Source organism: Hibiscus syriacus, unplaced genomic scaffold, assembly GCF_006381635.1.
Source record: "Hibiscus syriacus cultivar Baekdansim isolate YM2019G1 unplaced genomic scaffold, ASM638163v2 tig00113725_pilon, whole genome shotgun sequence".
Lineage (NCBI taxonomy): Eukaryota > Viridiplantae > Streptophyta > Magnoliopsida > Malvales > Malvaceae > Hibiscus > Hibiscus syriacus.
In genome coordinates this window covers 15,208,986-15,233,607 of record NW_024063471.1, presented here as the reverse complement: position 1 = coordinate 15,233,607, position 24,622 = coordinate 15,208,986, and the positions used below count along the sequence as shown (strand labels likewise).

Genomic DNA, 24,622 nt, shown 5'->3' with positions numbered 1-24,622 from the left:
ATGAAAAATGAGGAAACTCATGATCCTCTTGAGAATCCAACCATTGAAGAAAGGGAAGTATCTTATCCAAGAGAGTATAACTATGTCAAGGATGGTGAAATTATAGGTGATCCATCAAAAGGGGTAACAACTCGATCTTCTCTTAGAAATATTTGTAATTATGTTGCATTTATCTCATGCATAGAGCCTAAGAATGTTAAAGAAGCATTAAATGATGAACATTGGATTATGGCTATGCAAGAAGAGTTAAATCAATTTGAGAGAAGTAAAGTATGGACATTAGTTGAAAGGCCTAGTAATAAATCTACTGTAGGTACTAGATGGGTATTTAGGAATAAGCTTGATGAGAGTGGTAATATAGTGAGAAACAAGGCTAGACTTGTTGCTCAAGGATATACTCAAGAAGAGGGCATAGATTATGATGAAACATACGCTCCTGTAGCTAGGATGGAAGCAATTAGAATGTTATTAGCATTTGCATGTTTTCATGAATTTAAATTATATCAAATGGATGTTAAAAGTGCATTTTAAATGGTTTTATAAAAGAAGAAGTGTATGTGGAACAACCTCAAGGTTTTGAAGATTCAAAATTTCCAAATCATGTTCTTAAATTGACAAAAGCTCTTTATGGTTTAAAACAAGCTCCTAGAGCTTGGTATGAAAGATTGTCAAATTTTTTAATTGAAAAAGGTTTTTCAAAAGGAAAGGTTGACACTACATTGTTTTTAAAACATAAAGGTAAAGATTTATTAGTAGTTCAAATTTATGTTGATGATATAATATTTGGTTCTACTAATGATGTTCTTTGCCAAGAATTTTCTAAGCTAATGCAAAGTGAGTTTGAGATGAGCATGATGGGGGAGCTCTCATTTTTCTTGGGACTCCAAATCAAGCAAAGAAAAGATGGCATCTTCATTAATCAAGCTAAGTACGTCAAAGATATGCTCAAGAAGTTTGGACTGGAAAATGGGAAACCTCATGACACTCCAATGAGCTCTTCAACAAAGCATGAAGGAGGTAAATGTGTAGATGTTAAATTATATAGGTCAATGATTGGCTCTTTGCTTTATCTAACTGCAAGTAGACCGTACATTATGTTTAGTGTTTGCTTATGTGCTAGATTTCAATCATGTCCTAAGGAATCACATTTACTAGCTGTTAACAGAATCTTTAGATACCTTAAGGACACTCCTAGTTTAGGACTTTGGTATCCTAGAGACTCTAGTTTTAGCTTGCATGCCTTCTCTGATGCGGATTATGGAGGATGTAAATTAGATAGGAAAAGCACCTCCGGTACTTGCCAATTCCTTGGAAATATGCTGATTTCTTGGTTTTCAAAGAAACAAAATTGTGTTGCATTATCTACCACTGAAGCGGAATATATTTCAGCCGGTAGTTTTTGTGCACAAGTTTTATGGATGAAACAACAACTTTTTGATTATGGAATTGAAGTAGGTACTATTCCTATCAAGTGTGACAATACTAGTGCTATTTGTCTCACTAAAAATCCCATCCAACACTCTAGAACTAAACACATTGAAATTAGACATCACTTCATTAGAGACCATGTCACTAAGGAAGATGTAGTTCTAGAATTTGTTAGTACTTTGCATCAATTAGCGGATATTTTTACAAAACCCTTAGATAAGGAAAGGTTTTGAACACTTAGGAGAGAATTAGGTTTAACTGACCTATCTTCACTTAGTGTTTAAAATAATTCAGCACTTTTAATAAATACTGAAAAATGCTCATAATAGTAATTTTTGATTGCATTCATTGCTATTAGTTAAGGAGAGTTTATGATTCTTGATGAAAAATTAATTTTATGTTCAAATATCGATTAAAGATTAGTTTAATAGTTTGAACATAATTATTTTTCAATATATAAGTTGCCTATACCACTAGAGAAGATTAATTTAGCATTTTGTGTGCTTAAAAATCGGATTTTAGCATTTTGGTGCAGAGGGAATCGATCCCCCCCATGAGGGAACCGATTCCCCCTTTGAAGAGGAACCGATTCCCCCCACAGGGGAATCGATACCCCCTGGGGTTCTGTTAAAATCGGGCAGAACACCCCAAAATCCCCAAAACCCTTCTTCTATCTTCAAGCCGTTTCTCACCCTCAAACACTCAAATCTCCATTCTTGCCTCAAATCATTGATTTTAATCGGAATTCACTTCAAATATCATCTCCTAAACTTGCAATCATCATTAAAATTGTGCAAACAATATCTAAATCCCCTCAATCTTCATCTTTCAAGGTAAATTTTTCTAAACTCTCTATTTCATTGATTTTGAACATAGGATTAGTTTTAATTAGTTCTAGGTTGAAATAGTGATCGGGCATTGATTTTTTAGTGATTAGAAACTAGATGTTACAACTAATTTCATCAAAAACACAAGAATTTTCCAAAAATTTTAAATTTTCGAAATTAAAAAAAAAATTGTTGTTTTTCAAATTATTGTGTTTTGATTAAATTATGTTTTTGTTATGAAAACTATACATATATTGTTTCTCAAAACCATATTTTTCAAAAAGTTTTTCAAAAACTTTGCCCATTAGGATTGATTTAGAGAACCTTGAAATATTGAGGACTCAATTGAGTTTTGGGATTAATTGAATTGCATACATTTGTTTTTAAAATTGCAGGTTATCCAATCTATTCCGATTTCCTTCACCATGTCTAATCCTAAACGTGCTAGGTCTTCATCTAGTCGTTCTAGTCGTCAACCAAATCCTCCTCCTATTCCTCAAAATCCTATTCCAAATCTTGATCCTAACTTGACTATCCAAAATTCTTGTTTTAATCAACCGGGTCCTAAAGATTATCGTTATTGGTTTTACCAATATTTTGACTCGTATAAGATTAGGGAAGAACGTATCCCATCTCTTCAAGCTATGATTGCTATTAACTTTAAATATCTCCCTATCTTGCACGAATGGAAATTTGATAAACTTTTCGAACTTGAACCCGTTGTTTATCATAAACTTGTTCGTATCTTCTATTGTAATGCCGTTTGTATCAAAAATCGTGACAAAACCAAAACCATAGGAGTACGTTCCTACCTCCTAGGTCAATATTTCCATCTTGATCCGGCTTACATAGCGAATGCCTTAGGCTTAGATAATGAAGGTTTATCAAATGAAAAACAAGTTTTAGGCTCACGATATAAACGAAATGATAGTGCAAGTGTTCTAGATCTTCATGAGCGTTTTCTTCATCTTATGATCACTTGGTGGTTTCGACCATCCGGGGGTCGTTATTCTACTCTCAGAGCTTTAGATCTTTGGTGGTTTCATTGTTTTGAACACAATATAAAAATAAACCTTTCCGAGATTATCTTTGCTGAGATTGTTGAAACCGTTAACCTAGTGCCAAATAAGAAACTTTGTTCTTCACTAGTTTACGGTTGTATCCTTAGTAATCTCTTTTCTAAAGCCGAGCTTCGAGTTGGTCTAGATGCCTCCTTTCCTCTTAAGAAACAAATCAATCTTCTTTCTTTAACAAGAGCGAGATGGGTCAAAAATAAAGAATCCGGTGAATGGGTTCGATCTTCTGCAACTACTCCGGGAGCTAGTTCTTCACAAGCTCCACTCGAAGCTGACGAAGATCCAGAGTTTGAACAATTAATGAGGGATATCGATGAAGCCGAAGATGAGCCTGAGCAACCCGAGGAGCACGGACAACAATCGACTCAAATGCCTCCATATTTTCAATCTTTTATGGAGACATTTGATTTCCGATATGCGACCATGGATTCGCGCTTTAATTCTATAGAGTCTCATTTATCCACAATGGGAGCTCAACAATTAGAAATTCTTTGGGAAATGCGTGCAAATAATAAAGCAACCAACGCACGTATTAATGACCTCACTAACGAAATGGCCGCTATACGAGCTCGTTTTCCTCCTCCTGATCCAGATATGTGATTAAATGTTTTACTTTGAACTCCAAACTTATTGTTTTAACATTTTGAATATTTTGGAATGTTTGAATTTGTGGATTGTGAATTTGTTTGGATTTATGGATGGTGTGAACTTATATGTTTGGTGTGATTTTTTCATTATTGCATCATTTACATCATTATTAGCAATATGACCAATTTTACCATATCAAATTGTTTATGAATATTGATTATGGAGCTAATGGCTAACATTTCTCTTGATTGTGATCTTAGCAGCTTATGCATACATATACCTAATCAATTAGCTAAATGTTTTTCACGTTTCTTTGAATCTTTTTGATTTAACAAAAAGGGGGAGAAGTGTGTGTTTTAAGTGAAGTGTGTGTTTTAAGTGTGTTTTAAAATGATAAATGGGAGAAGTGTTAAAGTAAGGGGGAGTAATTTCAAAACTTGATTTCAAAATCTTAAAATTACTAAAATGTTTTGTTATATCAAAAAGGGAGAGATTGTTGAAAACATTTTGATATTTCGATATAACAAATGAATTTTAAGATTTTCCAAAATGATTTTCTAAGTATATTCGATATAATTATTCGAATATCAAAACATTACTCCAAATATTTCAAAAATCATTTTTAATCCTTACTTAAGTGTAAAATTAAGTTTTAATCTTAAAACAATTTCAAAATAATCTTTCAAAGTATTTCGAACCATTTCAAAGTCAAAAATTCCAGATTGCTCAGAGGGAACCGATCCCCCCCAAGGGGGTACCGATTCCCCCCTGAATGGTTTGGCTCCGAGATTTCCAGAATGCTCGAAGGGAACTGATTCCCCCATAGGGGGTACCGATTCCCCCCTGTTCAACGGTCGAAATATTTAAATTTTACACTTAGGGAACCGATTCCCTATGAGGGGGAATCGATTCCCCCCACGCTCCAAGCATTTTTATTAAATGTTTTCACACTTAAACGGCTATATTATCTTCATTAATTATCCCCAACGTTCAGAAGTGATTCAAGGTGTATTTAAACAAGTTTTGAAGCCCTTGATCAACAAGAAATTATAGAGAAACAAGAGAGAAACCATCAAACACCAAGTTTGTGCAAATCAAGCCAATTTTCCTTTCAATATTCATTTTTCTTTCAAGAACACCATTTGTGCTCATTTGCAATTATCTTTGAGTGTTCTTTTCTTGTTCTAGAATTGTGCAAACATCTTACCTTGTGAGGTTTTCCTTGTAAGTTTGCAAATTTGTAATCTTCTCTTTGGGAAAGAGTGTTCTCAAGAATTGGGGTATATTCTTGAGGGTGTTGTAAGGTTATCTCTTTGGCCTCAAAATAAAGAACAAATTAGTGAATTTGTTGGAAAATCCTTAGTGTGGATAGCTAAGGTAGTGGACGTAGACTTTGATTGAGAAAGTCGAACCACTCTAAATCGCTGTGCAATTACTTTCAATTTTCTGCAAAAGCTTCCACCAAATTTTTAATTGCCAATTCACCCCCCCTCTTGGCCAAATCTGTCAATCGATTAACTCAACAATGCCCCCCTTTCGGCCTCCCCGATGAAGCATTTATAGCCCCCAGTCAGGGTTGTTATCCGTTTACTTCGGGGGTCATTTTATTGTTTTATTGGGATTGAAATACTACATGATTATTTCGTTTGGTTTTGATTTTCATGAAACCATGTTGTGTCGAGAAATCGGGGTTGTTTGTTGTGGCTGGGATGAGGACTCTCCAAGAGTCCTCGGTTTGACCGACGGTTCACTTCTTGACCAATGGATGTGCGGCGTTAAAGGAGAGCAGTAAACCCTAGCTCCTTTTGGGTTGGGTCAGCCTCTTTTCTCCTTTGCTGGGCTCCCACCGGGTTTACTAGGTCAAGCTACCTGGTTGGGCTCTGGACTTAGACCCTTGGACATGAAATGGATTTGAAAAAATAATAAATAAATATAAATGAATGAAATATATAACTATATATTATATATGTTTTCAATATATTTTCAAAAACTATATATTATATATATGTTTTCAAAATGTTTTCAAAAACTATATATTATATATATGTTTTCAAAACATATGTATATTAAATAAAATCCTGAACGAAAATAGGTGTCTATACCTCGACTAAACTCCATGAAACGTTGTCTGATCCATGAAGCAAACTAAGTAGGCATGTAAACGAACCGTACGAACACGAACACGAACGGGTTATGTTCATGTTCGCTCGTTTAACTTTAACCGAACAAATGAACGAACACGAACATAAACGAAAAAAAAATTTCTTGTTCGTATTCGTTCATTTATATGATAAAAGAACATAAATGAACGAACATAAATGAATGGATGTAAGCGAACACAATAAACGAACGTAAACGAACATAAATGAACGAACGTAAATAAACATAAATTAAAATAGATTTTTTCCTAACAATTTTAGGATTAAATTGTTTTGAGCTTTTTTATTTGTATTTCAAATTAATTTAATTTTAAGATATTTATGGGAATCAGATTAAAATTTATTGGGCTTTAATATTTTAAATAGGTCTAGAGAGATTGGGCTAAACATAAATGAATGCACATAAACGAGCATAAACGAATGAACATAAACGAATATAAACGAACAAACATAAATGAACATAAATAAACGAACGTAAATGAACGAACATATTACCGAACGTTTACAAATGTAAATGAACGAATGAGCCATATGTTCATGTTCGTTCATTTAATTAAACGAACACAAAATCTTGTTCATGTTCGTTCGTTTAATAAATAAACGAACATAAATGAACTTCACGCCGAACAGTTCATGAACGGTTCGCTGTACACTCGGTTCATTTACAGGCATAAAACTAAAGCATGTTTGATAGGACTTTTAAAAAGTGACTTTTAAAAAAGTACACTAGAAAGGAACTTTTAAAATTGTTGTTTAGAAGTGTAATTTAAAATTTAATTGTTAAATATGAGTTTGGAAAGATTAGATGTTCATTATAAACACTATGTTGTAAATTAAAAAATATAGAATTTAAATTATATTTATACTTAAAAATACTATGATATATAAAATATATCACTTAAACTATAATAAAAAATATAAAAAAATATTTTAAGATAAGTTATTAATAATACTTTTAAACTATAATATTTTTTAAAGATGTTAATATCAAATTATTAAAATAAAATATAAATACATAATTGAGTGGAGTCTATGCGTTAATAAGAGTAAAATTATAATTTGCTCCTAAATACAAAGTTAAAAAATGAAATAACTACAAATCTTGGCTTTTGCAGTTAGTTTAAAAACCACTATTTTCATCATATATTTTTTTTTCATTTTTTAGTTTTGGTATTGTTTTTGCGTTCAAAACGGACTTTTTAACTAAAATTACCGTTTGAAAAACCACGCAAACATGGCCTAAAAGAACAAATATCAATAAGATGGTCCAACCATGCGAATCCTTCAATTTTTAAAAAGAAACACTCATAAATTTAGCTCTTCATGATGAAAAAAAAATACATATTTTTCTCACATTATTTACAAACTAGATGAAGTAAGGGAGGATTTTGAGTGTATATTTAGTTAGTTTCTTAACTGACGTCGTTTAGAAGGTAGTTTTCTGGTTCAAGTAAACAAAGCCCAGGCTATGAAGAAGCACTCAAATCTCAGGCTAACATGGCCAAGATGCTACGTTGTGCCTCTGATTGTCACAGTTAAAGCCGATGATGGTGCTGATACTGTCACTTTCACGTCTTGTAAGCTTACAACTTCTTTACTTTTCTTCTCCTTTTCATTGTTTTTGGTGGAATTCTTTGAAAGAACGATTTGGTTTTGTTGTTTGATTTCCAAGAAAATCAAGAGAAAAAGGTTCTTTTGTAAAGGGAGGTTGCAGGACATTGTTCTTTTACTCATTTTATGTTAAAGTTTGGAGTTTTTCTTGTTGATTTTGCATCTCAAGGAAAAATATCTGATTATGAGATGAAGCTGATGAAATCAACAGTGAACGTCTTTCATCAAAAACACTTGATTGCTTTAAAAACTGGAAAGATGATGGGCTATTTAATGTATTAGCAAGAAGTTATTTCTATAGAGATAGAGGCAATTTCGCTAGCCTTTGCATTGAGATACTTGATTTTATTTACAAAAGCAATCCGATTGTCCAAGGAAGTGACAATCATCATATTGCCTGATATTTCGATTGCAGTGGAGTACCATATGGAGAACATGGATTACAATAGGTTCTACTTGGCTCCACGGGTTGAAGAAGAGATGGCTGGACCTTCCGAGAGTGAGCGTAAAGTGAATTTCGAGACTAAATAAGATGTCAAGCCGCCTGAGATGGAAATCAAGTCCAGGGAGACGTCCAAAACCCCAATAGGAAAGTGAAGTAAAGGTTGAGGAAGAACCTAAGCTGGTGAAGATCAAAGGTGATGATAAAAACTAAGGTTGGAAACTGGTTCAGAGTTTACCTCGGAATAATGGTCGGGTTCGGCAGAGTGCATGGAGTACGATTGCACGACAATTGATGCAGGGGGATCCGAGACAGATGATGCTGAGCTGTCAGATTGCACCTTGATGGCGCTGAGATACCATGAATTGGAAGATCAGCGCAAAGGCGGGAATTGATTGTGACATGTTCCTCATTGGGGTCGTTTTGAGTATGTTTCAGTCTTTTGGCCATAACTTTGGCTAGAGGTGTCAGAATCGCGCATAAGACCCCAATCCGGAAAGCTCTTTTCGACACGCACGCTCTCCATACTCCATGTGGCCTTTTTTTTCAACCTCAAATTCTTCCGTTTTCCCCTCCGAATCACTAGATTTAGATATTTTTTATTATTTATAGTAATATTTCGATTGTCAATTAGGAAGTCAATTTAAATCCGATTTAGGCCGGATTTTTTTGAGATTGCTTATTTTATTTCGAATTTCAATGTAGAGTGATTTTCAGGAATTTTCTATTTTTGGCAAAATTCGAATAAAGACGATTTTTGGATATAACAGTCCGGCTTGTGGATTGATTTTGGCATTGTTTGATTTTATAATATTTTATTAAACCCTAGAGACTTTTTTCTCTGGTTTTTTGGGTGAATTTTCTCTTGTGAATCATCTGTTGGAGCGCCTGCAGGATAATCACTATTTTGTCTGGCGTCAGTTGGTATCAGAGCTTCAACATCTTTCTAGGAAATTTCACCAGTTTCAATGGCTGGAGGTCATGGTCATCGTGAGCAGGTTCCGAATGAAGAAGCCCAACGCCGTGATCACAACGTTCAGGATGTGATGATTGCGGATTTACAGATGATAGTGAGGCCTCTGATCACGATACCAATTCCGCTTTCGAAAACCCATATCGCAATTATGCTCTATTCCGGGAGCACCGTGGTCGGGAGGAGTGTCATGGAGACCTCGATTTTTGGGTCGATCTCCCTGCAGTTTTTGGTACGTTATAGGCTGGGGGATTCGTGGATTGGATTAATAAAGTGGAGCGTATTTTTGAATTTAAAGAAGTCCCCGATCGTGTGAAAGTGAAACTGATCGCCATCAAACTCAAGGGCAGAGCATTTGCGTGGTGGGAACAGTTGCGACTTTCACGAGAAAGACAGAGCAAGGCCAAGATCACTGATTGGGAGAAGATGAAGAAGAAGATGAAGGGTCACTTCCTTCCCTTCGGCTACTGGCAAACCTTGTTTCAACGACTTCATACGTTGAGGCAGGGCGCACGATCAGTCGATGATTACACGGAGGAGTTTTACTAATTGGTCGCCCGAAACGATTTATCTGAGACGGAGGAGCAAATGGTGGCGTGGTATTTGGGGGGTTTACGCCAGCCCTTACAAGATGTCCTCAGCCTTCATTCACTGTGGAGTGTTTCGGAAGCTTACCAGCATGCACTTGCTGTTGAAAAATAGCAAAACAAGAGACCAGTGATCAGGAACGATTACAACAGTCGACCAGTTCATCCTCAGGATTCCCGTCCTGCTCAACAGCCACCGCAGGGTAATTATAACCCTACTATTAGATGTTTTCGTTGTGGTGAACAAGGGCAGAGGGCGACTGATTGCAGGAAGTCTCTAGTCAAAAGGGCAAAAATTTGTTGATTGAGGAAAACGCGGAAGACGAGACTGAGGAGATTGGCGAACCCGTGTATGACGATGATGAGACTGATAATGTGTTGTATGGAGATGGTCATGAGACTCTGGTCGTTCGCAAGAGTTTACTTACTCCCAAGGGCGATTTAGGGGACGATTGGTTGAGAACCAATATTTTCCACACGACCTACACAGTTGCAGATAAAGTCTGCAAAATGATCATTGACAGCGGCAGTTGTGAGAATGTAGTGTCCGAGGAGGTTGTCCAGAAATTACAGTTGAAGACGGACCGTCATCCTAAGCCATACAAGCTGTCATGGCTAAATAAAGGCAGTGAGGTAACAGTTGATAGGCGATGCCTCGTGTCTTTTTCAATTGGTAGAAAATATTTTGATAATGCCTGGTGTGATGTTGTGTCTATGGATGTGTGTCATATATTGTTGGGTCGACCCTGGCAGTATGATCGCAGTGTCATTCATGATGGACGGAAGAATACATATTCCCTTAGCATCAAGGGAAAAAAGATTGTGTTGGCACCCCGGCGGGAAGGACTCACTCCTACCCCAGTAACCCATAATACTACTCTGCTTTCTATGTCCATGTTTTTAGATGAGATTGAGCATGGCTACGTGATCTATGCCTTACTACCTTGCGAGAACAATGCAATAGACGTGGATACAGATTTACCAGTAGAAGTGCAGCGGCTGCTAGCAGAATTCTCTAACTTGATGCCAGAGGATCTTCCTCCTGGGCTACCACCTATGAGGGATATTCAGCATCAAATTAACCTTGTTCCTGGGTCAAGTTTGCTAAATCGACCAGCATATCACCTCAGTCCCAAGGAGGCTGAAGAGTTGCAGCGACAGATGGAAGAGTTGTTGGAGAGGGGCTATATCCGAGAGAGTATGAGCCCATGTACAGTCCCTGCTCTGCTAGTGCCAAAGAAAGCTGGTTCTTGGCGTATGTGTATTGACAACCGAGCGATCAACAGAATTACAGTTAAGTACCAGTTTCCAATTCCCCGTCTAGATGATATATTGATCAACTATCTGGTTCTAAGGTCTTCTAAAAAATTGACCTTTGAGCGGTTACCACCAAATCAGAATAAGACATGGAGATGAGTGGAAGACGGCGTTTAAAACGCCACAAGGGTTGTATGAGTGGATGGTCATGCCTTTCGGGCTATCTAATGAGCCCAGTACGTTCATGAGATTTATGCATCACGTCTTGCGGCCTTTTATGGGGAAATTTGTTGTAGTTTACTTCGATGCTATCCTCGTTTATAGTCCGACATGGAATTCACACTTCGATCACCTCCGTGCTGTTTTTGAGATTCTAAAAACGGAGTGCTTGTTTGTCAATCAAAAGAAGTGTTCTTTCTTCACTACTTATGTGACTTTTCTTGGTTTTGTTGTATCTACTGATGGTGTTCATGCAGATCAGTCAAAGGTAGATGCAGTCTTGGAGTGGCCCAGACCAAAGACCTTACATGACATCCGAAGTTTCCATGGCTTGGCGTCTTTTTACCGCCGATTCATTAGAAATTTCAGTACTCTGATCGCCCCTATCACAGAGTGCCTCAAGGGGCGTGATTTCCAATGGTCTGAGGAGGCAGAGGCTAGTTTTCAACTGGTCAAGCAGAAGATGACCGAGGCTCCAGTTTTGGTACTTCCAGATTTTGACAAAGTGTTCGAGGTAAATTGTGATGCATCTGGCGTTGGCATTGGTGGTGTTCTGAGTCAGGCAGGTCGTCCGGTTTCTTTTTTCAGTGAAAAACTATCGGGATCAAAGAAAAATTATTCCACTTATGATCCGGAGTTCTATGCTATAGTTCATTCCCTGAAGCATTGGCGTCACTACCTAGTACAGAAGGAGTTTATTTTGTTTACCGATCATGAGGCCTTGAAGTATATCAATGGCCAACACAAGCTGAGTAGACGTCACGCCAAGTGGGTGGCATACTTGCAAGAATTCACTTTTACGCTGAGGCACCAAGCAGGGAGTTTGAACCGCGTCGCAGATGCCCTGAGCCGTCGTACCTTACTTCTCACCACCATGAGTACTAAAGTTGCAGGCTTTGAGATGTTCAAAGATATGTATGCAGCTGATCCTTCCTTTGAAAGGATATTTTAGGAGGTAACTGAGGGTCACCGTCATGATTTAGTTTTGCATAATGCGTATATGTTTCGTGGATTACAGTTGTGCATTCCAGATTGTTCATTGAGGCAGCAAATTATAAGTGAACTTCATAATGAGGGACACTTTGGCCAAGATAAGACCTTGGCCCTTATCTCTTCTGACTTTTATTGGCCCAAGTTGACTAGTGATGTGGCCCATTATGTGGACCGTTGTTAAGTGTGCCAGCGGTCTAAGGGAGTTCTCACCAATGCGGGCTTGTACACTCCCTTACCTGTTCCTGAAGCTCCTTGGTTCGATGTCAGCATGGATTTTGTACTAGGCTTACCCCGCACCCAAAGGGCCTCAGATTCTATCTTTGTTGTGGTTGACAGGTTTTCCAAGATGGCTCATTTTGTAGCTTGCAGAAAGACTATGGATGCTGATCAGATTTCCCATCTCTATTTCAAGGAGATTGTGCGTTTACATGGTGTTCCTCGATCCATCACTTCAAATCGTGATACTAAGTTCATCAGTCATTTCTGGAAGAGCATGTGGGGAAAACTGGGAACGCAGTTGAATTTCAGTAGCGCCTACCACCCCCAGACGGATGGCCAGACCGAGGTGGTGAACCGAAGTTTTGGAAACCTTTTAAGGTGTTTGGCAGGAACAAAGTTGAAGCAGTGGGATTTGGCATTGCCTCAGGAAGAATTTGCCTACAACAAATCAAAAAACAGAACCACAGGTTTAAGCCCATTTGAGATTGTCTATGGTCAGAACCCATCTGGGGTGCTGGACTTAGCCCCTATTCCACGTATAGGTCATTTCAGTCCTAAAGCAGATGAGATGGCAAAGTATCTTCAGGGTATCCATGAGCAGGTAAAACAGACCATTCATGAGAGCAATACCAAGTACAAGACTCGGGTCAACAATCATCGTTGTCACGTACTTTTTGATGTTGGTGATTTTGTTTGGGCTGTATTAACTTGTGATCGTTTTCCTGTTGGTGAGTATAATAAGCTTAAGGATCGGAAGATTGGACCTTGTGAGGTTGTGCAGAAGATCAATAATAATGCTTACAGGTTGCACCTTCCCAACCACTTGAAGACTTCTGATGTCTTTAATGTGAAGCACCTGAGTCATTGTTTTGTGGATTCTGATGACACTACTCTGAACTCGAGGACGAGTTCTTTCCAACCTGGGGTGACTGATGCAGGGGGATCCGAGGCAGATGATGCTGAGCTGTCAGATTGCACCTTGATGGCGCTGAGATACCATGAATTGGCAGATCAACGCAAAGACGGGAATTGATTGTGATATGTTCCTCATTGGGGTCGTTTTGAGTATATTTCAGTCTTTTGGCCATAACTTTGGCTACAAGTGTCAGAATCGCGCATAAGACCCCAATCTTGAAAGCACTTTTCAACACGCACGCTCTTCATACTCCATGTGGCCTTTTTTTTCAACCTCAAATTCTGCCGTTTTCCCCTCCGAATCACTCGATTTAGATATTTTTACTATTTATGGTAATATTTTGATTGTCAATTAGGAAGTCAATTTAAATCCGATTTAGGTCGGATTTTTTTGAGATTGCTTATTTTATTTCAAATTTCAATGTAGAGTGATTTTTGGGATTTTGCTATTTTTGGAAAAATTTGAATAAAGACGATTTTTGGCTATAACAGTCCGGCTTGTGGACTGATTTTGGCATTGTTTGATTTTATAATATTTTATTAAACCCTAGAGACTTTTTTCTCTGGTTTTTTTGGGCGAATTTTCTCTTGTGAATCATCTGTTGGAGCGCCTGCAGGATAATCACTATTTTGTCTGGCGTCAACAATCGACATAGACTGTTGTGATGCGACAGTAAGCATCGAACGAAAAGAAGAAGAGGTCCGGGAACGTGAATGACAGGCATCCGTGGTCTGTGCTGCTACATTCGGCTGTGAGTGACTAGGACCAGCGTTTTTCTGTTTGGAACGACAACTTCTACCACTGGCGGATGTACGTTGAACCAAGAGTGTACACGTACCCATCTTGAAACCCGAATTTCTTTATGTTAGTGGTTTATTTTATTAAAGATATCCACCTAAAATTTTATTAGTGCTCTTCTTGGAATCTAAATTTCTTTATGTTAGTCGTTTATTTTAATAAATGTGTCTACCTTGAAATTTCATTTGTGTCGACCCCATACGAATTTTTTTTTGTTATTAATACATGTGCTCACCCTAAAAAATATTTATGGATCCGCCACTGACTACGACGATCATCCAATGGTGAGGGAGCGATAGGGGTAGTGAATGGCTTGACGAATGGGGCGGTTTGTGTGGTGGAGTAGATGAACTTGCTGCCGACGTCTACTACGACAAACGGGAGGCTGAGGAGACTCAGGCTCACTTGGAATATCGACAATTATCGGCGTAGAAACAAAGGGACGTCGTTCGTGATTAATCGACAAAAGGTAATCACCGACTGTAACACCCCAACCTGTACCCGACCCAGATATGAATCTAAAGTGTCACATTGACTTTTAAACTCTTTGACTCTTTGAGAATTTGACTAAAATTTGACTTTTATTGTAAAAAAAAATTGAAAACACATTTACAAAACATATCAAAACATCTACAATTTAAATCATTATTAGTACATGCCAACAACATTTTAAATCAAAACTTATACAATTCAAATTTCTCTATGATTTAATAATTCTCACCAGTACATTGTCCTGCCCTTGCTTATTCAACTTGCTCCTCGAAGCTCGTGGATCCTACGTGTGAAAACAATCACACGTTAAGTCTATGACTTAGTGAGGCATTATGAGCTATATAAAATCATAAAACATTTCATAGAAAAATACTTGATATAAAAATCAATTCACGTTTCATATGAATGTCATAGACTTTGAAATCCTGTTCAATCCTTAATTACAATTACTTTTAAAAAAACTACAGATACAATTATACACTTTTCATTCTATATAAATTTGTTTAATTCATATTTATTGGTTTATTTAACCCATCGTATACCACTGAGAATTCAAGGTATGCGAGTACAATGAGGTTGTGCACTAATGTAGTCACAACTGCTCATATAAATTGCACCGAAGTACCACGTAGAATTTTTCCCGAAGGACTGCGAAGAATTTGTCCCAAAGGACCACGTAGAATTGTCCCGAAGGACCGCGTAGAATTGTCCCAGAGGACCACATAGATTTGTCCTGAAGGACTGTGTAGAACCCTTAACTCTTGGAATGCCAACTATTTTCCTAATTCTCATAAATATACTTTAGGCTTGTTTCATATAATTCTTTTTCATTTCATTATTTAAAGTGTGTCTTATTCATGTAGAGCACATTCACATATGTATTTTCACGTGGAACATTTTCACATAAACATATTTACATATCATTTTCACATAGAAAACCTTTACATAATATATCACATATTATTATATTTAAATCCATATATCATTTCATGTCAAATTTCATATAAAAAAATATATCAAAATATCATAAAAGATCATGTCATAATTCAAATCATTTACATTATCAAACTTTCAAGATTTGGCTCAACACAAACCAAATTATTCATAATTTATTTATCAAAGAATGATAAAAGTGTTTCATAGTAAAATTCAAAACATTTTCTTTCAAAACATTCGTGGTTAACTCATCGCGAGTCTTCCCCTTATTATATTTAAAAGTATAGTAAAATGCGCTCACCTTTGCCTCACATAAGTCGTAAGCATACATCATTTCATTGTATCTTACTAATTTTACACGTCAATTTTAGCACTTGCTTCCAATCAAATCTACACATTTAATATGACCCATGAATATCAGAGCTCAAATACATCAAACCAATTAACTTTTACTTAAACAAAATGAAACACCAAATTTAACATTTCAGACTTAGTAGTATCGATACTCTTCCTACAGTACCGATATTTTTCTTCTATGGTACCGATACCCATTTCAGTATCGATACCATTCTAATCTTCTGGAAATCATATTTCTATTACAGTATCGATGCCTTCCTATTGGCATCAATACCTTCACATCAGTATCAATACTACTTCAATCAGTATCGATAATGTTTATTGTATTCCTACTCTTTCTTTTAATTTAACCTTATAGTATTGGTATTGTTCTTTCAGTACAGATACCCTTACCCATAATTCATCTATTTGACTTCAAAAATTTACCCAACTTCACTTAAATCTCCTACTTAGACTCCATTCATGCCTATAAACTCATTTACACTTATTACGACTAACTTATATCCATTAAAACCCCTTTAACACCTCAATTTCTCCATAAAACTCTTGAAACTAAAAATCATATCAATTCTTCAAACATGTTCTTAATCCTTTCTAACACTTCTAACCCCCTTAATTAAACCCTTGACAAGTCAAATATATCTTTAAAAATCCAAAACAATAAATTTAAATCAATTCTCTTAAAAACCCATTTTATTAAATCACCATTAAATCCTTAATCTCTTAGTTTCAACTCGTCTTGAAGTTTTGTTAAGCTTCTATATCACCCAAAGAACCAAAACCAAATCAAAAATGAAAGAAACAATCAACTTTGAAATCTCTTACTTTAGCATGGAGGTTCACGGGGAAGAGGAGAAGAGAAGAGCAAACTTCCAGAGTTTTCCTTTATTTCCTTCTCCTTTGATCACATGTTAAATAACCCTTAAAATGAAATTTTAATTCATTTCTTGTCAAAATACCATTTTACCCTTTAATCCTTCAATCTTTGATAATAAGTCCTAAATAATAATTCCCAAAATTAATCCTTGAACTTTTCAGACTATCAAAAGATAACCACTAACTTTTAAATCCTTAAACTTTAGTCATTAACTCGATGTTTGGGATATTACAATTCTCCCCCTTAAGAAAATTAATCCTCGAATTTTCACTGTACAAAAAGATAAGGAACTTTTCTCTTTACATCCTCTACACGCTTCCACGCCACCTCTTCATCTTTTTGATTACCCAAAACACTCTTACAAATGAAATCATCAAATATTTTTAGTTATTTAGCTTCAAATACTATTTCTTCTTTATAGTCGGTTAAATTGAACTTCTATTTGTTCCGGTGCTATGATGTGAAAAAGATAGAATCAATATCTCTTGAGCATCAAAACATGAAAGACATTTGTGAATCCTTTCCATTCTGGTGGCAACACTCACTAATAGGCTACTGATCCAACTCCTTTAAGATCTCATAAGATCCAATGAATCTAAGACTGAGCTTTCCATTGTATACAAAACAAATAATCTTCTTCCAAGGCAAGACTTTGAGAAACACTTCATTACCTACTTGGAATTCAATTTCTTTCCTCTTCAAATCCATATAGGACTTTTGTTGATCAACAACTATCTTAAAAATTATCTTAAATAATATTCACTCTTTTTCAACTTCTTTGATCAAATTTGACCGCACTAAGTCTCGATATTTCAATTCAAACCAACTTAATGGTGTCCTATATTTTCTTCTATGCAAAACTTCACTTAAAGTTATCTTGATATCTTTCTTAAACTTGCTAACATACCACCCACTTAAAAAACAACTCGATGATAACTTTTTCCATGGCATATAAACATTCATCAGACTTTAGTTCTCCATTTTCCTACTTATTCTATACTTAACAAGAATTTCATCTTTCTCTTAAGATCCTTAAATCGATCCAACATTAAAGGCTTTAATTTAATTATACAATCAAAACACTATCTATCTTAAAAGATAATTTCATATTCAAAACTCTTAAAATGAAAGTGTCTCTTGACCCTATCATATTAGTACTGTACTAATCTTTCATGATTATAAGTGATAAACACGTCATCATTCTTCAAAAATTTCAATCCATTTCCTGTCTTTACACTATTTCGATTCAACACACACATTTGACTTTTGATATCCTTACAGATATAACATCCTTTACCTTGAAGTTAATAGTTTCCTATAAAAAAGTATTTCCAATTATTGCTAACTGGATATTGTGAATCAGTTGATTTCTTTCATACTTCTTTAGTAGCTTAACAGCATAACTAAAACTTTTTCTTCTTATGCAAACACACATCCTATAATTATAATACACATTGCTATGACTAACATAATCTTTTCCAAATTCTAATCATACTAACCTTGGAATTTATGACAATATTCTTTGTAACCTCTTAACATTTCTTGACACTTACCAATCTAATTAAGTATCATGCCTATCCTCAATAACTTAGAGAAAATACAATCATTGACTATATTTTTATCAATCCTTGTAATTTCATTCAACTACATCTCAAGTTTCCTTAATATACACATCCTTATCCTCTTAGCTGAGTCTAAATGGCCAAGGACTATAACCTTTGAGAATCCACACTTAATTTTGGTCAATTTAGAATACATATTTTCTCCTGATCCTTTAAACTCGATCACACATGCCTTAACATAACTTTTATAATATGAATAACCTGATCAGACCATTCATCTATCTGTGGATGGAAATTAATACTAAATTTAAATCGAGTTTTGAAGGCCTTGCTCAAATAATTTTAAAACCGTGAAGTAAACCTTAAGTCTCATCATATACAATTAAAACTGACACTCCATGCAGTCTATTCTCTCATTGATGTATAGTTTTGCATACTTATCCATTGAAAAATCATTTCGAACAAGAATGAAATGTGTGGTCTTTGCTAAATGATATACCAATACTATAAATTAAGTCCTTCTTATTCCATGTCAAAGGTAACCCAGTTACAAAATCCATGGTAATCTTTTTTTCATTTCTACTGAGAACTAAAAATTGTTTTCTTTCATTTCAAATTTATGTAATACCTTATTTTCAACATATCAAGCTTAAAAGCTAAACCTCTTTAAAAATCCTTGTAGTATTTAGTGCTCCAAACCATTCACTTTAATTTCTTATATCTTTATTACCTTAATATATCGTATACTTCTCCATTTTCCTTTATTTCCTGTTTTTTTTCCAGAACATGTACTTATATATATTCATCTTTTATTTTAACAAAAATAAATTGGAACTTTATCTTAGCATTCTTGGTGCTATCTTCTTCTTCCAACAATAAATGGACATAGTATATGAATTTCTATAACCTTCTTAATATACTTAGAAAGTTATATCATTTCTTTTTGTTTTACTTTCGACTTGGTAATTTGACCAACAATTCAAGTTTCTCCTTTTTATCACCATTGTCGCTAATCCAATACTTTGCCATAATCTTGAAACAAGTATAATATTTGTTAACTTTTACTCATAACTTAGAAAAAAATTTCCCTCTTAATTCAAAACTTCCTTGTAACATAGGTTATCTCTTTTTCTACATACTCCAATATCCTTCTCATAACAATACTAAAAACATCTTCATACAACTTATAATCAGTATTGATTGCCAAATTTATTGCAAATTCTTAACTTTGGTAATGTACAATCATTTATAAAGGATCTTATTCTTTATTATTCTTTATACTCAGAATTTCTCTACTTGATCCATCAGAACTAAATTCAAATACTTATCTAACCATGTAAAAAACTTCTTCCACCTTAACTTGTACAATTTCTGACAAATTTTCAAATCCATTTTACAAATTTTACACTTATATCGGACTTGCTATTCTAATTCTTGGCTTCTTATAAACTAAAAATTTCTAAATCCTTATTCATCGTTCGAAATAAATTTCTCTACTTCAAACGAAACCCACTTGTTTTATTTTCGGCACTACTGATAATCATTTTCAAATATTCTCTGCTACATTGCATTTATTTCTCCGACTTACTTTTCCAAACTATAAATTTTCAACTGATCTTATTATTACGTTCCTTGCATTTCCTTGTTTCTTACTAATCAAAATAAATGTTGCCTCCTTTACTAATAACTTGCTTATTGGGGAAGGGTTACTAAGAGTTCTTTATGAATATTTTAAATAATCAGAGAATTCCAAAAGATTTCGAATTCAAAATAACTTTTCAACTTTCTACTTAAACACTATTCATATGTACACTATACTTTCTACTATTTATCCATACTCTACTTCATGTCGTTCCTTTATCTTCATCAAATCTAATATCATTAAAAAGTACAATTATCGTTGGCTTTCGGGTACAATTGGGAATTCAATTCCCTAGCACATAAATATCAACGAAATCTAGTTCAACTTCAAAATTTTTCGCCAAACAAGCCTTAATCTATTCTAATTCTAATATTCGATCAAATTTATAAAGGAATGCTTCTATACTTTTAACTGCAAAACTCGTCAAACCTTAATAAGAAATCTTTAACAATACAAATCCTTTTTGCATCTTATCATGGCAGTTAATTATTCACACTTGTTTCCTATAAAATGTTTCCTTCTGAACCTTTCTAAATCATTGACCTTGAACAACCTTATATTAGGGCTTAATAATTTAGAGGTATAATCCGTAACTGAATTTATCCTGAATTATCGGTAGAGACTTATATACTATTCATCCTTTCTTGTGTGACCTAAAACATTTAACCATCACTTTCTATTCTGAAATAAAATTTAAATTCAATAGTTCTCATCTTATTCCTTATAATCGAATGTTTCTAAACTTCATATCCTGTTTTACCTCGGGAGCCCTCGTAGTCTGACATCTATTAATATCTAATTACTTAACTAGACTAGCAAGGACAACATACCCATTACACCATTAAATCAGAGATACTTGTTATTTCGTTGGCATGTACAAACCAAACATTTTTTTATAGTCAACCGGTCGGTCTATTTCGAAAATTTGACTCAACCTAAGCTCTAATACCAATAAATGTAACACCCGACCCGTACCCAACCCGGATACGAATATGAGGTGTCACATTGACTTTTAAACTCTTTGACTCTTTGAGAATTTGATTAAAATTTGACTTTTATTGTAAAAAAAATTGAAAACACATTTACAAAACATATCAGAGCATCTACAATTTAAAACATTATTAGTACATATCAACAACATTTAAAATCAAAACTTATACAATTTAAATTTCTCTTTGATCTAATAATTCTCACCAGTACGTTGTCCCGCCCTTGCTTATTCAACTTACTCCTCGAAGCTCATGGATCCTACGTGTGAAAACAATCACATGCTAAGTCTATGAATTAGTGAGGCATTATGAGCTATATAAAATCATAAAACATTTATTTAAAACATTTCATAGAAAAATACTTGATATGAAAATAAATTCACGTTTCATATAAATGTCATAGACTTTTAGACCCTGTTCAATCCATAATTACAATTACGTTTTAAAAAAACTACATATACAATTATACACTTTTCATTCTATATCAATTTGTTTAATTCATATTCGTTGGTTTTTTTAGCCCATCGTATACCACTGAGAACTCAAGGAATGCGAGTACAATAAGGTTGTGCACTAATGCAGTCACCACTGCTCATATAAATTGCATTGAAGTGCCACGTAGAATTTATCTCGAAGGATAACATAGATTTGTCCCGAATGACTATGTAGAATTGTCCCGAAAGACCGCGTAGAACCCTCAACTATTGGCATGCCAACTATACCCATAATTCTCATAAATATACTTTGGGCTTGTTCCATATAATTATTTTTCATTTCATTATTCAAAGTGTGTCTTATTCATGTAGAGCACATTCACATAGGTATTTTCAAGTGGAGCATTTTCACATAAAACATATTTACATATCATTTTCACGTAGAAAACCTTTACATAGTATATCACATAGTATTATATTTAAATCCATATATCATTTCATGTAAAATTTCTTAAACAAAAATATATCAAAATATTAGAAAAGATCATGTCATAATTCAAATCATTTACATTATCAAACTTTCAAGATTTGACTCTTCACACACCAAATTATTCACAATTTATTTATCAAAGCATGATAAAAGTGTTTCATAGTAAAATTCAAAACATTTTCTTTCAAAACATTCGAGGTTGACTCATCGCGAGTCTTCCCCCTATTATATTTAAAAGTATAGTAAAATACACTCACCTTTGCCTCACATAAGTCGTAAGCATACATCCTTTCACTGTATCTTACTAATTTTACACGTCCATTTTAGCACTCGCTTCCAATCAAATCTACACATTTAATATGACCCATGAATATCAGAGCTCAATTACACCAAACCAATTAACTTTTACTTAAACAAAATGAAACATCAAATTTAACATTTCAGACTTAGTAGTATCGATACTCTTCCTACTGTACCGATACTTTTCTTCTATGGTACCGATACCCACTTCAGTATCAATACCTTTCTTCTATGGTACCGATACCCACTTCAGTATCAATACCATTCTGACCTTCTGGAAATCAGATTTCAATTTCAGTGTCGAAACCTTCCTATTGGTATCAATTTCAGTGTCAATTTCAGTATCAAAAATTCCATGCTAGACCAACTTTTGAAATAGAGCAAAATAGATATATCACCTAATTTTTTATCCGACAGCATCTGTCCTTCACAAACTTCTGCAAATAATGAACAGATAAGGAATCGCATTCTACGAATATTGGGAACGGCTACAACAATTAAATTCATAGCAAGATGAACAAATCTAACGTTCCTTAAAAGGGTGAAATCTATGGAATGCTTAAGATCAAAAAGGGAAGAGAATAATTCACAATTGAATTGAAAATAATCAAATATGAAGCAACAGAAAAGCATGAAGATAACTTATCCAAAACAAAAGAAAATGAAAAGCATGAAGATACAAATATAGCTATCCCCGCCATAAGCCACTTCTCTCTGTATGATGGATAGCCAGTTCGAATGATTGATGTAATTACTTAATTTATATGTCCATAAAATGAACTCAAAATTTATTAGAATAGGGAAAAGGTTTGAAAGGCAGTTTCTGCCATTCCAGCTCTGGCCTGCTACATTTTGATCATGTAATACAGATAGAACTTGCATTGCTAAAATCTTATTTGAACTTCCCACATTAATCCGATAAATTAATCCAAGACAAAAATTTCACTTTTAACCAATTAAAAGCTGAAGAAATAATTAACAAGGTGCTTCTGTTTCATCCTCACCTAACAATGGCACTGTTTTATATCTAAGTCAAATTGCGCAAAATCAGAAAACAACTGACAGAAACGGGTATCCCCCACTAATAAGCATGTTCTTGGTACAAAGAAACAAGGGGGCTAAGGTAGAGAACCCAATACAAGATTCAACCAAGCATCAATCATAGACATAAGCATCTTACCTAGAACATCATCAACCAGAAACTAGCTTAGCAAAGATGGAGATTGCATTGAGTAGTATGAGAGGAACTCTCATGTATTGAGTGGCGCAAATGAGACCAATAAGCTGCCCTTTAAATGACTTTGTCCGCCCTGCAGAGAATTCCTAGAAACTCCATCCTTTCAGAACAAGAAAACGATCCTCGTTTAATATTGCCAAAGCATTTGCAAGAAGCAAAAACCCTTCCAATATCGTCCACAAGCCCATTTTCTGTACAAACAAAGGGTTCCTATCAATCTTCAGACAACTCAACTTCAAAATATTTCATATATAAGCCAAGCAATGAAGATCATGAAAAATCAGTCGCCTATAAATTTTAAGGAAAAAAAACCAGAAACAACAAAGATTCTTTAAACACTGCTCATATAAATTACACCGAAATGCCACGTAGAATTTGTCTCGAAGGATAACATAGATTTGTCCCGAGTGTTTAAAGAATCTTTGTTGTTTCTGGGTTTTTTTCCCTTAAAATTAAATAATTACTGAAAATGAAGACTTTTTAAAGAGATTTTGGCTGATATTGGTGTGGGCTATTAGACAAAAAGCTAAAAAGCTTTTATCATTTGATTCCTTTATCGCTCGTTTTCTTCTTTCATTCATCTTCTCCTAAAACAAGTCACAATAATTTTAGAAAGGCAAGATTGGTTTCATTGTAGAGCTTGAGAAGAGAGTACGGTAAGATCCATCTCTAAGCACGTGAGCTTCAATTCAAGCTCCATATCTCCCATGTCGACAAGATCACGAAAAGCCCTACGGGATTGCAGATTTGAACATTACAATTTAAAAGATCGAAAAAGTTGTTACAATTCAGAGTTTTTCAAGTCAATTTATAGTAATGGACAAGTTCTATAGAAAATGCCTCCCAGAGTTTTAAGGAGATATCTTTTCAGTTGACCTAATGAATTTGTCGATGGAGGAGTCAATTTGATCTTTAGAATAAACTGATGTTTAAAGTATCAGTATAATCTGGATTATGAAATCAAAAGAGTTATTCTAAAAACATGTGATGATAGGGGATTATTATAATAAAAAAAATCTGTCATGGTAGATAAGGAGATGATTAGTGATATGTGTGAAATTCTGCATGATTTTAATATGTTTTATTCCTCATATTTAATTTGGATAACACTAATTAGTCATTTTTTCGAATTGTTTTTGGTTAGGAGTTTTATTGAACCAAGTCAATCCAAAACCATCATTTGAAGGTATAATATGAACTCCAGCACGAATTC

The 24,622-nt window shown here is 34.7% G+C and overlaps 1 pseudogene; it reads right to left on the bottom strand.

Annotated features, from left to right (window-relative positions):
* Positions 1-20,177: 20,177 nt before the first annotated feature.
* On the bottom strand, positions 20,178-23,684 carry LOC120187495 (annotated as a pseudogene).
* Positions 23,685-24,622: the final 938 nt, after the last annotated feature.